This window comes from Nannospalax galili, unplaced genomic scaffold (assembly GCF_000622305.1).
Source record: "Nannospalax galili isolate Female #2095 unplaced genomic scaffold, S.galili_v1.0 scaffold872, whole genome shotgun sequence".
In the NCBI taxonomy this organism is placed as follows: domain Eukaryota; kingdom Metazoa; phylum Chordata; class Mammalia; order Rodentia; family Spalacidae; genus Nannospalax; species Nannospalax galili.
In genome coordinates, this window is record NW_008332654.1 from 2,731,668 (window position 1) to 2,747,065 (window position 15,398).

General features: G+C 39.0%; 1 pseudogene; it reads left to right on the forward strand.

Moving 5' to 3' along the window:
* LOC103729557 overlaps positions 1–5,816 on the forward strand; it is a 13,087-nt pseudogene extending 7,271 nt beyond the window's left edge.
* Positions 5,817–15,398: the final 9,582 nt, after the last annotated feature.

Consider the following 15,398-nt stretch of genomic DNA (forward strand, 5'->3'; position numbering starts at 1 on the left):
TAAATAAATAAATAAAAGCTTGCCTGTTTGCTTTCATTTTTTTCCTATAATCAAATCATCTCTCTTCTTTGTGCTAGGGGATTTCCTTTGACTTGAATACATCATTAATAATATTATTCTTAGTCTCATGAGAAACAGAACTGATCAAACCATTCCTTGGCAAACTTCCAATGTCTTCCAGCAGAAGAAATATTGTTTAGAAATAGTATATGTCCCATCACATCTGCTACTGTACATCTCCTCATGACTTTTAGATCACAAATGTAATACCTTATACCTCGTTAAGTCAAGAGAGAGTAAGCATTGGAGCAATTTGATGATTTGAGCAACATGAAGAGAGCTAAGGAAGGAATACAGGAAAAAGAGTGAGCAAGCGTGTATCTGATAGGCACATGAAGGGTAACTCTTCCCTGTACTTTGGGAAGTAATCCCTTTGCAATCACGCTAAGAACTGAAATCAAAGGAGCCCAGAAGGCACAAACCTGAGCCTAAGTAAAAATATGAGCAAATTCTAGAATAAACCCATTTTTTAAGGACTAGAGTGCTGGCTCCCAAACTTCCTGTTTCCTCCAAGGGACAGAGCCTGCTGCAGAGAATTGACTGGGGGGGGGGGGGGGGGTTCTGGGTCATCTAGGGACCGAAGCTGCAAAGCGCCGGGAACGCCTGGCAGTCGATGGCCCCTGCATTTCACCTGCGTGGACCCTTAGAGGGGGCATTTACCAACCTGGAGTGACACTGCGGGCCCAAGATGCATGGGCTAAAGTTAACAGAGACTGTGGGCAAGCGGAAGCAATCTAGAACGGCGGGCTGCCTCGCAGAGCTGGGTGCCGGTATGCATTTCTTTGTAAGTCCTCCTATTTACCCCCTCCCTACCCAAGGGCATAAACCATGATAAATCCGTATAAAAATATGTTATATGGTTTGTCTGATCCTTCAAGAGACCCGGAGAGAAGACAAGTGTACTTATGCATTCACTGGTCTTACTCCTACCAGAAACCCTTTCAGAAGTAAGGACAGAAAGACTGTAATAGAGACTATAAATGTTCCTTCCAATAGTTATTTCCATAAATAATGCTTCTTTTTAAGGCATGAGGCTAAATTCTACCTTGCGGAAGCATGCTCAACAGTAGATGAAGGGTTGCACACAGAATGAGACCATATGATACCCCTGAGCTGTGGTGTGAGGACTACAGCCCTTCACCTTGGACTAGACACAGCTGTCAGCAAGGTGCAAGCTGTACCTCTCCCTGCAATGCACATCTACTGGGAATAACTCGGTGAGAATTTTACCTATCTCTAAAAATAGGAATCATGAATTTCCCTTTAATAAATTCCTTAGAAATGTTTGTTTCCTACATTACTGACAGCTGACATGGGTCCCTACATGTTTTTCAAGTTATTTCATGTACTTTTAATTCTTCATGTAGATTACAATCTCTTTCAATATTAAGAACCTAATTCATCCCTCCTAATTATTATATAGAACATAGATACTTATTAGCACTAGATTTGTTTTAGAATTTCAATAGAATATGTTTATCTCCAAGTTCAGATTTCATTCACAGTCTATGGGGAAGAGGAAGTAAAATGTTTTCCTTACTTGGATAGACTTTTAATGAAGATAAGTGTATTAGTTTTTTTTTCCATTGCTATGATTAAATATCTAACAAAAGCATCTTAAGGAAAGAAGAATTCATTTTGACTCAAAATTTGCAGGGAAATTCGTGGTGACAAGTGTGAGTGAGGCAGCTGGTCACACACCATCCGGTCGGCGAGCAGGGAGGGCTGATTGTTAGTGCTCAGTTCTCTTCTTTTTATTCATTCCATGACCTAACACATGGGATAGTGTCACCTACGTTCAGGGTGTATCTTCCTCAACAGTTAATTAAGCCTTTCTACAGGTACCTAGAGGTATGTGTCCACGGTAATTCTAAATTCAATATAGCTAGTGAAAATTAGCCATCACAATTTGATCCTTTTCAGCTTCACACCCAAACATATCACTTTAAATCATAACATTCCACCTCTAGCTCCTAAAGTCTCATTTCACCTCATAATGTATTTCTGTTCTACTTCATTGTATATTTGAGTAATAATAATGATCAGTAGCCATGTCACTGCCTGACCACTATCTTGATTAGAATTTCCTCTACCAAACAAATTAGTTAAGTTACTTTTGGATTCAACCTCAAGACACAAGTTGATTGCAGGTATATTTTTTGTTGATCTTTTAGAAAGAGTCCTTTTTCCCCTCTGAAACTTCGTGAGGTAAGCCAACACTATACACATTTCTCTAAATATTCTGATCTCTCACACTTCTATAAAATGAGCCATTAAGCTCTCCTTGTAGACTTCTAGGACAGCTCTACCTTGCAGATCAAAACTCTTGCACATTCCTCTTACAAACCAAAGCCCAAGAACCACACAATCAAGTTAATCACAGCAATGGCCCCACTCCTCACATCAAAACTTCTGTATTGGTTACTTTTTATTACAGTCTGTCCTTTACATCAGGAAGTCATGGTATCAGGAGTGCGAAGCAGCTGGTGACATTGCATCCACAATCAGGAGACAGAGAGAGACAAATGAAGGTGCTCAACTCACTTTTTCCATTTTATTCAGGCCAAGATTTCAGCCCAGGAGATAGTGTTACCCAGTTTCAGCTGTTTTTCCTATTGCTGTGGTAAGACACCCTGACAAAAGCCACTTAAAGGAAAAAGGGTCTCTTGGCAGGGGGCACACACCTTTAGTTCCAGAGCCCCCAGAGGCAGAGGCAGGTGGATTTCTGTGAGATCAAGGCCAGTTTGGTCTACATAGCAAGTTCTAGTCCAGCTGGGGCTAAAGAGAGACACTGACTCAAAAAGACCAAATAAAAAAGATCTATCTTGGTTCACAGTTTAAGGTTCAGTCAATCATGCACAGGTATCAAGGCAGTAGACGTTTAAAGCAACTGTCAACACTTATCTGTAGTTAGGAAAAAGACAAAAACAAATATGTATCTTCTGACCTCAATTAATGCAATCAAGTTAATACCACACAGTCATGCCCAGAGGCCCATCTCCCAGTGATACTTGAACTCATCTAGTTGAAAATTCATATTAATCATCATCATGCTCACATTGGGTTCTCCCTCTCAGTGAAGCCTTTCTGGAAACACCCTCCCAGAGATGCCCAGATGTGTGTTTCTTTGATGATTCTAAATTTAATTAATTAACAAAATCATCACAGTTTCACCCCTTTTCAATTTAATCTCCAAATACATCACTTCTCCCATTTAGCAAACTGTCTGGTAATAATCAGATACCAACCTGTTTTCTTTAAATTTATTATATATGTAGTGTTTTGATTGCATATATGTAAGTGCATCTGTGCATGCAATGCCTGCACATGCCAGAAGAGAATGTTGGATCCTGTGATGGTTTGAATGAAAATGTTCCCCATAGGCTCTACTTGGTGGCACTGTTTTGGGGGTCTTTAGGAGTTGTGGCCATGCCAGAGGAAGCCTGTCACTGGGGGAAGGTTTGAGAGTTCTCAAGCCTTGTCAGATTTTCAGTCGCTCTCCGCTTCCTGTGTTTGCCTGAAGATGTGAGCACTTAACTTTCTCCTTCTCCAGCCACCCCACCATGCCCTTCTGCCATGATGGACCCTAATTCCTCTGGAAGCTGGGACCGTATGCTCAAATAAACTCTACTCCCTATAAGTTCCCTTTGTCAAGGTGTTTTATCACAGAAACAGAAAAGTAACTAATACAGATCCCCTAGAACTGGAATTGCAGATAGTTGTTAGCCATCATCTGGGTTCTGGGAACCAAACCTACACCCTCTGCAAGAGTAGCCAGTGCTCTTTACCACTGAGTCATTTTTACAGCCCCTGCCCCACAACCTATATTCTTTAACTGCTGTAAGCCTCACAGTACCTGATCTCAAACTATACCATAGAGCCATTGTAATAGAAACAGCACAATACTGCCAGAAAAACAGATATGTAGACCAACGGCCTAGAACAGAGGTCCCAGAAATAAATACACACGGATGCACCCACCACATTTTTCATGAAGGTATCAAAAGCATACATTGGAGAAAGTCTCTTCCACAAATGGTGATGGGAAAACTGGATATGCATAGATACATGAAGGAAATTAGATACACATTTCTCACCCTGCCAAAAAAATCAATTTACAATGAATCAAACACTTTAAAGTGAGATTTAGAATTCTGAAGTCACTATAGAAAAACAGACAAATACTTTACAATATACACACAGGCACAGACTTTCTGAAAAGTGCTTCTCAAGAATACAGAGAAATCCCAAATAATGACAAATGGAATGCCGTGACATCAGGAAGCTTTGCACAGCAAAGAAAACAGACACCAGCATGAAGCGACAGACTACAGAATGAGACAAAATCTTCACCAACTATTAACATCAGACAGGATGTTCATATTTGGAATATCTAAAGATACTAAAAATCAAAAAATTAGATACCAGACACCAAATCATCTAATCTGTAAGTGGATTAATGAATTGAATGGACAGTCAAAGGAAAACACACAAATGTTGAATAAATATTTGAAAAGGTGCTTAACAGCTTTAGCCATCAGTGAAGGGGAGTTTATAACTGCTTTGCAATGTTATCTCACCCTATTTGGAAAAGGCATCATACAGAAAACAACTAAGGCAGAGGCACCTGGAGTTTGCACCCAGCTAGTGCACGGGTTATCAGTGTGGGCTTTCCAGTTGCCAGTAGTGAAGATGTTGTACCCACAAACCAAGTCCTTCAACCCCAAGAATTTACCGTCTTCTTTCATGTGGACATCAGAGGGGAGTTGGTTGAACTGTTTTAAAATTGTTTGCAGATATTGTTCACAAAACTGCAGAAAAGTTTTTTTGCGTTGTGTACAGGAGAAACAGGCACTGAATCCACAACTGGGAAACCTCCCAATTTTAAAGGATGTCCTTTTCACGGAATTATTATGAATTTATGGCAAAGGCTTCTCAAATCGGAATGGGACAGTTGGAGAATGTATGGTGAAAATTTTGAAGCTGAAATTTTTCATTATAAGCATGATTAGGATGGTTTGTTGAGCATGGCAAATGCAGGCCCTGATATAAATGGTCCTCAGTTCTTTATCACAACAATTTTAACATTTCATTCAGATGGGAAACATGTAGTATTTGGACAAGCAAATAAAGGTATGGCAAGGATGCTTGAAAATGTAGAAGTGTACGATGAAAAACCTTCCAAACTGTGCATTATTGCAGAATGTGGAGAATTGAAGGATGGGGATGATTGGGGAATAGTCCCCCAAAGATGGCTTTTGTGACAGTCATCCAGATTTCCTCAAAGATGCAGATAAAGGCTTAAAATAAATAAATAAAATGTTATCAATAACTGATGACTTAAAGAACATTGGAAATACTTTTTTCAGAATTTGGAGATGGCTATTAAAAATATGCAAAGGTTTTAAGATATGTGGGTAGTTCAATGGCTGCTACTAAGAAAACAGGTACATGAGACTGCATCCGGTAGCCTTAAGCTGTGTGCTGAATATTGGTGCTTGTAAACTGATGTCAAATTGACAAGGAGAAACTGACAGTTGTTCAGAGGCTCTTGAAAGAACCCATCAAATACCAAAGCAATGTATCAAAAAGTTCAAGGATAGCAAGGATTAAAAGAATACGATCAAACATTGATCTTAAGAATACTCAGTAGATAACCCCAGGAGCTAAGGCTATCCAAGAATTGCTTAAAGTTAAGCAAAAGAAAAGCACAAAAAGATAAAGAGAAGGCAGGGTGTGCAAAAATGTTTGCTTAGTAAAGATCAAGCTTAGTTTAAATATTACCCATTGATTATATAAAGGACAATGTAAGAGTTACTGTCTATCCCTGATGTGTTTCCTTGATATTTTGTTCTCATTGTCCTAGTAGAGAAGTACTGACAAAGGTCCTTTCTTAATAAAGTATTGAGAAATGAAGCCCATTTTACAGAAGGAAAAGTAACAATAAATACTGGCAAAGATACAGGAAAACGGAACCCTTATACACTGCTGGTGGGAATGGTTCAAGCACTATGGAAATAAGTATGCAGGTTTCTCAAAAAACTAAACATAGAACTACTGGACAATCCAGTATACCATTCTTTTTGTGTCTCTGTGCATGCAACATTAAAGTAGCAAGGGAACTGTAAGGAGGGAGGAAAATATCTACAGGGAAGGGGAAGGAGGATAAGAGAGGGAAATGGAAGGAATATGTAATGAAAGTAGAAGGGGACTTTTGTGAGGAGGAAGGAGGCCAGCAAGAATGGGAGAAGGGAGAAGTGGAGGGACAGTAGGAGCAGGGAATACAATCAAGTATAATGGTACATATGTATAATGTCACAATCACCAATTTCCTTGTATGCTAAAAGAATTTTTTAAAGTATCACTCCATTTTATTCTCCCCCAATCCTTGTAACATGGGTGTTTTGTTTGTCCCCCCCCTCAGAAATGAGGGAATTGGAAACTACATGGGAGTCATGCAAATTACCCATATTCCCACAATTTCTAAATCCTACAGATATTTAGTATCATCTGGCCCCAGGGCACATACTTGAAGATACTTAATAGATGCTTATTGAATGAACAAGTTCAACATACTGCAAATGAATCATGGGAACACATCAGAGGTGGAAGGAAGAAGAGTTAGGGTGACAGTCACAGGAAAGTGTCCTAAATAAAGTCATGTGGAAAAGAACAATACCAAATGTGATGGTGCTGGAAAAAGATGAGAAGGAAGGAACTTGCTGCTAGAAACATAAACCAGGACCAGCACCAAGGACCCTATGTGATATTTGTGTTGTTCGGAAAAAGAGGATGATTGTTGTGTCTGAGAAGCATAAGTGTACTTATATTACAGTGACACAAAATGCTTAACAGCAGGGTTTTCTGAATGCCCAGGTGCTATCTGTTTTAAGTCCCTCCTTTAACATTGTGTCTGTTTTTCTGACTCTAACAACCTTTCTTTTTCTATTTGTTTTTCACTCATTACCTCTGAGTCTTTCTAATGTGGCTTATATGTCATCTCCTCTAAGAAACATTCTTTCTTTCATTTCTCCCAGTAGTGCTCTATACAATGTTTTGTCAGAATACTTATGACACTTTAGTGTAATCAACTCACTTTCTTTTACAGCCTTCCTCCCTGGGTGTGGACATTTTTGCAAGTCCACATCATCCAACCTTTTGTTTACCCGTTTTAGAAATAAGATATGGACTAAGTAATTTCTAGTCTATCAATTTGTACTTAGCATTGTACTATAGTTGCTTCCCTGTGATAGCCTTTGCCAATAATGTATTGAAAATAACCTCCAGAGCTGGTGAGATGGGTCAGCAGTTAAAAGCGTTGGTTATGCAAATCTGATGACCTGAGTTCCGTCTTCACATAAAGGAAGATGAGAGACTCAACTCCACAGATTCGTCCTCTGCTATCCACATGTGTGGCATGGCATGAGGGCACCCATACACAATAATAACAAATAACATTTAAAAGAAAGTAACCTCAGTACATTATGACTACCTCAAATCTAGCACTTGATGGTATCAAAAAGTCTACACAGAGCAAGGTTTATCTAAGAACACTTGGTCTTCGCCCAAGCTTTATCTACATGGCACATGGTAATTAAAAGTACCAGACTGGTGGAACTAACCTTCTTGGATGTTTAACATACTTTGAGGCCTATACTAATTTGGTCAGAGGGACATAAAGGACAGTTTTTGCTCCTTGTCCTCCTAGGTCAACTAGTTCTAGGGGACTATGAGCATCTCTCAAAATGTCCTGTAACTGCAGTGAGTCACCTGTCCTCTTGATCAAGGAGGTCATCAAATGGACTTGAACCAGTGTCCAGTCTACAAAAAGGAGAGTCAACACAGAGGAAACATTTCCTCCATGCTTCCAAGCGAAGCCAGCCATGGTCAAGTAGGACCTTTGACTTGTCTTCACATAGATGGAACTGGTAAAAGAAAGGAGCCAGGGGCTCCTCCTCCCAAGCCCATGTGACCCCTGAGAAACAGATCCTCAAACAGCCTTAAGAGTAAAAATAAACTGGTTTATCTGGGCCAACTGTATGGCCTTAAGCACCCAAAAGGAAAGTAAGACCAAAGATTAAAGGGGACAATACAATTTTTTAGGAGTCCAAAGGTATAGCTATGAACAGCAGACCCCAATCTTATCTAAAGGAATATTGATAACTGATTGCTGCTAGATGAGGAACAGCTGATCTTCCTAAAAGAAGGAACTCTAGGTAGGCTGACTGGATTCAGCAGATGGACACGCACTGGGGAACAGCTGGGGGCGCCGACAACACAGTGAACAATAATAGGGATTACAGAGTATATGGGCTTCAGTGGGGAGGAAGGCTATGGGAGGGTGCCATTTGGGAAGTGGGTATATAGATGAATAAGATTGTTTGGAATGTTCTGTATGATATATACACAAAAAAATCAAATTAAAAAGATGAGTTATATTTGAAGAAGCATAAAAATTTACTTCATGTTAATTAGTAGAGGTAATAAACATTACTACTGATATCTACCTGATGACTTATATCCATACTCAGGTGCCAAGGATTCAAATGTAACCAACTGTGACTAGTAATAATCAGATACACAGAGATTCGAAACGCATGTGCAAATATCTAAGTGTTAGTACCTTTAAAAATGAGTCTTTCTGTAGGAAACAGTATATTTTAAAAATGAAATAGATTTTTGAAAGGTTAAAACCTCACTCAATTTTATGTCTTACAGGGTTTATACTGAGCTCAATATTGTATAACTGTATTAATTCAACTGCGAACCTAATATTTTTATAGCCACTTTTGAAAGAAATGTATCTTTGTTCTGGAAATTGTTGTTGAATATGTTAAAGCTGTAATGAAATACTTCTTCTAATCATGTGGTTATTAAATAATTTTTTTAAGTCTACACAGGGACTAGAGAGATGACTCAGCCGTTAAAAGCACTGGCTGCTCTTGCAGAGGACCTGGGTTCAATTTTCAGAACCTATATGGTAGCTAAGAACCATCTGCAACTCCAGGTCCAGAGGATCTGATGATTTCTTCTGACCTCCACAGGCATTGTGTGACACTGATGCGTTTACATTCATGCAGGCAATATGCTTATGCACATAAAATGATTAAAAAAATAATAAATAAGATATTTAAATGTTTTTCAAAGAAAGTCTTACACAGAAAAAAATATAGTGTAAAAGTTAGCAACATGTGGCAAGTGTGGGGAACATCTAAATTCAGTTTGAACAACTGACAAAAAATAATAGAGCAAGCACCTAAACTTCCTGCAGTTTAGAGCCAACCCTCTGTTTCTCACATTAGTTAATTTCTAGCTGCATTCGACACACACTCCTACCTAGCTCAGTCAGTGAGAAATGTCTCCCAGGACCCCATAACAACATTTTCCCCATAATCCCAATGATCTCCTTATGATAATTCCTGACTACTCTTCCAGGGCATTGTGTCAGTCCATGTGCTGAGAACTGAACATAGGAAATGAACAGAACCCCGCAGACCCCATCCTCATAGAACTGACACTATGTAGGAGAATTAAAGATACTAAGACTGGAGAAAACAGGGCACTGCAAGAGCATCGAGGGCATCTAGTCCCACACTCAGTAGTCAGGAAAAGTTCTAGTATCTGAAGGAAAAGTTCAAATTATTCAGAAAAAAAAGGAAAGAATGAGAAGAAATATGTGAGAAGTGAATATTAAGTAAAGACAGCCAATAATTGAAGCTCCAGAGGTGGACAGGGATCAGGTAACTAAGAGAGGTTGTTAAGAGATAGTTCTTGTAGTTAGATCCCTGATGCAAGGAGTGTGGTTGGCATGGCCAGAGAGAAGATCAGGAGGTGGCTGAGCCAGCACACATCAAGCTTTGGAAACCAATTTGAGGGGTTTTGTGCTTTGTCTTAAAGGCAGTTGTAGCAAATGGTTCAAGTTGGGGGATGACAGTTCAGTGTTTGTTTCTGGAAGACCCACTTGGCCTCCCTTAAAAGACGAGTAGTATAAAGCTGAGGCAGAGATAGGAGGGAACAGACTGTGGCAGGAGCACAAGTCCAGGATTATGGCTTTCTACACTTGTGTTCTTAAGACTGAAGTAGTATCAAATAGGCAGAGCCTTAAACCAGAGCGTGCACAGTTGGTGAGTGATGGAGAGCAAAGACGATGCCCCAGACCTCAATAAACCTACTGGGTTATCCCAGTCCAGTGACCTCACTTCTGGGCTTCTGGAAACACCTCATAAGCTGCCCCATTTGTCACGTGGCCTGAATTCTGCTTTAGTTATAGCTGTCTGCTTACATTGCTGCGTATAGCTAATTCTACACCAATGAAACGTGACTTCCTTGGTTGTTTAATTAGTTGAATTTCTTCACTCTGTATTAAGTTATCAAAAGAAAAACCTTTATATTGGTCACTTCCTCTAAGAAGCCAAGTCTGACTTCTCTAGCAGACATAGGCTTTCCTTCCTCCAAGTTCATATTACATCCTACACACCTTTATAATGTTTTATAATCTTTATAATGTTTCATTGCATTTGTCTGAGTCTCTAATACATTATAAAATCTTAATGGCAGATAGCTTCTCTGTTCTTGTATCTCCAGTGCATGTTACTGTGATGATTTCACACACACTTTAACAATATTTCTGGCATTCCAGTTGCACTTAAAAAATACTTTTCCTGACACAGAGATGAAATTTGCTAGGGCATGTAGACACTCTGTTCCTCAAGTCTATTAAGCATTTGTGCTAATTTGAAATGAATAAACTACCATAGGAAATGTTCAAATGTTGAAATGAATCAACTACCATAGGAAACTACTATAGGAAATACTAAAGTGTTTCTCCAGCTATTTATTTTTGTGATGGGACAAATGAGATGAAAGGCACTGTAAGAGATTATGTTTTCCTAATGCACAACACACCAGTCAGATGTTCTATAAGGCAAGTCCTTTGTAATTTCCTTTGCTTCCTGTGCAGGGATGGCTAATCAGGAGCCGAACTCAAACCAACAATTCGTTCAAAGAAGATCCAACAGGCAAACTTTCCTGAGGTCCAGGTCTTCGTCGATACGATTGGATGTGTCACTCATTTTCTCTATGGCTCAATCACTCCACCCTCTCTACCAACATGGCCCCCAAAGTCTGAAAGTTCAGACCTGAGAATAGAGAGAAAGTCACAAATGAAAATGCCCTGGGGCAGCTCTCACATCTCCATGTCCTTTCCTGCAAGCCTAGCCTTCCATTTATGTCTGGGTGCTCTTTCTATCAAACTTCTGTCTTGTATCAATTTTTAGCAGCATGGATAATTTATTGCATCTCGGATGATAGAAAACTACCTTTATACATCATTCAGCTTGCAAAAGATGTGTAGCTTCAGTTCCTTAATGGTGTCATTTTGGCTGAATGCTATTAACAGATTACCCCTGCCTAGGGCAGTGGAGCATGTGCAGCAGAAAGATAACCTTGTGTTCGTAATTTAATATTAACTGTTTTCTCCATAGTACCTCTTTCCAGTACATTAACAACAAACCAATATGGCCTTGTCCCCTGCAGTCATATTCTTCAGCAAAAAAAAAAAAAATGGATTACATGATAGCAAGTTCCTGAAGATTTCCAATGAAGTATTACAAATCACTCAACACTGCTCTGTAGAAATGAAAAATAAACAGGCTTAGATTCAGTCAAATTTAATTCTTCCAATTTAGCTTTACCGCACTTCAAAGGGTGTTCTTATTAATGTCTTGGTGAACAAATTTAACAGTCATTTTTCCTCCTTCTTATACAAAAGCCTCCAGTTGTGTTCAACATACAGTGAGATCAAGAAATTGTTTTATTTTATTTTATTTTTAGCAAATACTCTGTCACAGTTTGATATAAAAGTGTAAGCCATTTACAGAAAACTCTTTATGGAATTTTTATCCTATTCCATTCCCGGGAGCTAAATTTATATCCTGCATTAGCTATCATAGCGCTAGATATTAGTCTTCTCCCTCTGCAAGCAGTTCAGGGCAGTCGGAGGCCCTATCACTTGCCACCACTCACATACACAGGCATTATGAGTTTATCTCATCTTCTGCAGGAAGTACCAGGCCCAATTCATTCCTTCAGGCTACTTTACTAATAACCTAGTCCTTATCAGGGCCTCTCCACCTCAGCTTGTGATCAAAGACCCAATTAATGGAATGGAGAAAGGTGAAGCATTCAAATAATGGAGACAGCTGTTTTTCTCTGTTAGAGAAAATCCATTTGTATTGTTATCGCACAAGCAAGTTCTGTGGCTCCTGTTTAATTCAGTCTTCCCTCTATTCCTGCTGATGCTTTAAAAAAAAAAAAAAAAAAGGCAGCTTTCTCGTCTGGAGTGGTGGTGCACACCTTTAATCTCAGCACTTTGGAGGCAGAGGAAGGCAGATCTTTGTGAGAGCGAGGCCAAGTTGGTCTACATTCCAGACTAGCTGGGACTATAGGGCGACCTTGTCTCAAAAAGATAAACATCACTGTGTTTCCACTCAGTCTGGAAGTTATCAACTGGAAAGTGAAAATACAAGGCGATAAGGGGAGGAAGTGCTCAACGAAGACCATATCAAAAACATTTTTTAATTTTTTTCAAGAAACAGTCTCTATTCATTACTCTGATTTTTTTTTTGGGGGGGGTTCGGTTTCTTCCCTAATGTTGCATAGCTCAACTGTCTACCTCAGCAGAACAGACACTGATAATATCTGGAGTTCCACATCACTTGAAAAGTAATTAAAGGTAGAGAGTAATCATAATTGGCCAGTAAGGACATTTTCATGAACTTCAGGCACTTATGGGCTTGGGAAACCTTATTAGTCTGACTTTTCTCCTCGAGTCATACCATTCTCCCCAACCTGGTTTTTAACCTGTTTTTTTTTTCCCCCCATCCTTTAAACATGTTAAGCATTTCCTACCTCAAGGTCATGAATACTTTTCTTACCTGAACCGCTAACATGAAAAGATTTTATCAGTGAGTCTTAGAAAAAAAAAAAATGTCTGACCATGGTCTGTCGTTTCTCTGCTAAGAAATTTGACTTGTCTATAAATACTCTGTCCCTCCTGCCTGGCAGTAGAGCAGGAAAGAGCAGATCTCTTGGTTTTAGAGTTAATATTATGCTGTCTATATTTTTCTTAATAAAATCAAGTCAGATGCAAAACTGGAAGAGAAACAAAGACAGTACTTTGCTCAGACTGCTGTGGAACATATTTCCTTGTAAGGGTCGAAATCCAGGATTGTTTTTGGTTTTGTCAAATAAGAAGAGAAACATGTACATTGTTTTTCTTCCCTCAGGAGAATTCCCCTGGAAAGCTAGAATGAGAATCACATATTTGAATTCCTGCCTGAACACATATAACTAGCAAAATAAACACGTACAAAGCTACAGTATATGCAATGAATAGAGACAGTAGAATCTTAAAGAGCTGTGCTCCCAGGCTGATAGCTCACAGGGGATTCCAAGATGTGTATGAGTCTGAGGGAGAAGGCACGCCACATTTGCATGCAGAATGAACATTTAAAACAAGATTTTATGGAAATAAAGAATAACATGTACTCTACATGCACTGCTAAACAGGTCAGGTTTTTCTGTTATTTCTTTCTTGACTTCAGTCTTTAGAAACAAAAAAAAATATTTAAAATGGCATTCCACTTCTGTGTTGCCAGAAAATAAACCCTCCTTGCACATCATATATCTTTCTATCCTTGTCTTCACTATTAAAGCACAAACATATGTAAAATAAAAACAAATCACCTTTCTAAAAAAAAAATCAAATAGTGAGAGCAGAACTATCAGTAATTTCCCTTAGGCATGCTAAGCTACAGAAATCCTTGGTGTCAATGGAGTAGAAAAAGCAGAACCAGCTATGAAATGCCACTTCAGTCCTTCAGCTACAAAAGGAAGATAGGAAAGATCTATAAACCTTTTAGCGTATTTTAACTTTATCTTTATAGAGGCAATAACATAGATATATAGTAACTTTTTCTAGCAATCAGAATTACAGAGAAAAAATACTTTCGCTTAAAAGAAAAAAAAGAGAATGATTTTGCCAGTCAGGAGAAGCAGGTTATATGTGGGTAAAAAGCACACACAAATACACTCAGTGGTTCAAAGCTTTTACTTCCCAGTTGCAGGAACCAGAAGTACGTGTTCCTGTGCATTTTCAGGGACATGGAAGGGCAAAGACTCTGTTACCTAATGGTGTCACCTTTCCAGCACAATCCTTCGGGATCTATCAAGGCAGAGGGAAGACTGTGTAGAGCTTACGTAGTGGCAACAAATACTCAACTTAGGAGAGATCTTCATCCGTTCCATTCACGATCATTGGTCACAGCAAGTCACACAGCCACATCTCATATCAAGGGGGCATATGCCCCAAAGCAGAGTCAGGAGTCTTGGTGGGCACCAAGATGTCTGCGGCAGGAGCTGCTTCTACTTATTCCAAAGTTTAAGAAGGGAGAACATGCTTAACATTCTGTTTTCAATATCCTGTCACAAAAGATACTATAATAGTATAAGGCAAAAGAATCACATCCCAGTTTGCCTTTTTCAAGATAAATGTTAATATTGTATACCTAGGAGACAAGACTCTACTCAGAGTACCACTTACTCTGTAATAGGCTTTATGTTGGAACACCCTCTTGTTTTATATGCACCTCAAGGGTGCATATAAAGAATTTTCCCGATTCAGATCTGGTAAGTTTACTGACAAAAACAAAAGCATAATTTTAGTTAGTATCATCAGCTGAGGGTATTAAAATAGAGCATCCTGGCCCAGACACCTGTCTTAGATCTACATCCTTTTCTCTGCTTCCTTCCTCCCGTCGTTCATCTATCATTCTTTCCACTTATTAATGTATATTTGTTCTATAGATATGATTAAAGATCCATGACAGCCAGTCACTAATTCATTTTAAAAAAATTTTTTAAATAAATTATTTATTGAGAATTTCATACATGCATATAAGCTGTTTGATCAAATCCATGCCCACTCCCTCCCCTCCAACTCTTCCCATATCTCCCCATCACTTTATTCTGATAACTTCATGCACTCATTCTTTTTCTTTGATTTACTTTTTATGGGGCTTTTGGCTACTGTAACATTCCCCCTTCTGAAGAGGTAACCCTAAAATCTTTTAAAGATTAGCTAAAAGCTCCCAAATATTTTCTATATTTTTAGCCTTTGTAACAGAGTAGGTTGCTAAGAGGCCCAAGGACATTGTGAGTTTTAGCCAAGAATCTGGCTACTTTTCTTCGAGGTCTTTTTACCCTAACTGCCTAGCCAATTCCTATCTCCTATTCTTATCACACCACCCTCTGAAGAGGTTACCCAAAATGCCAATGGG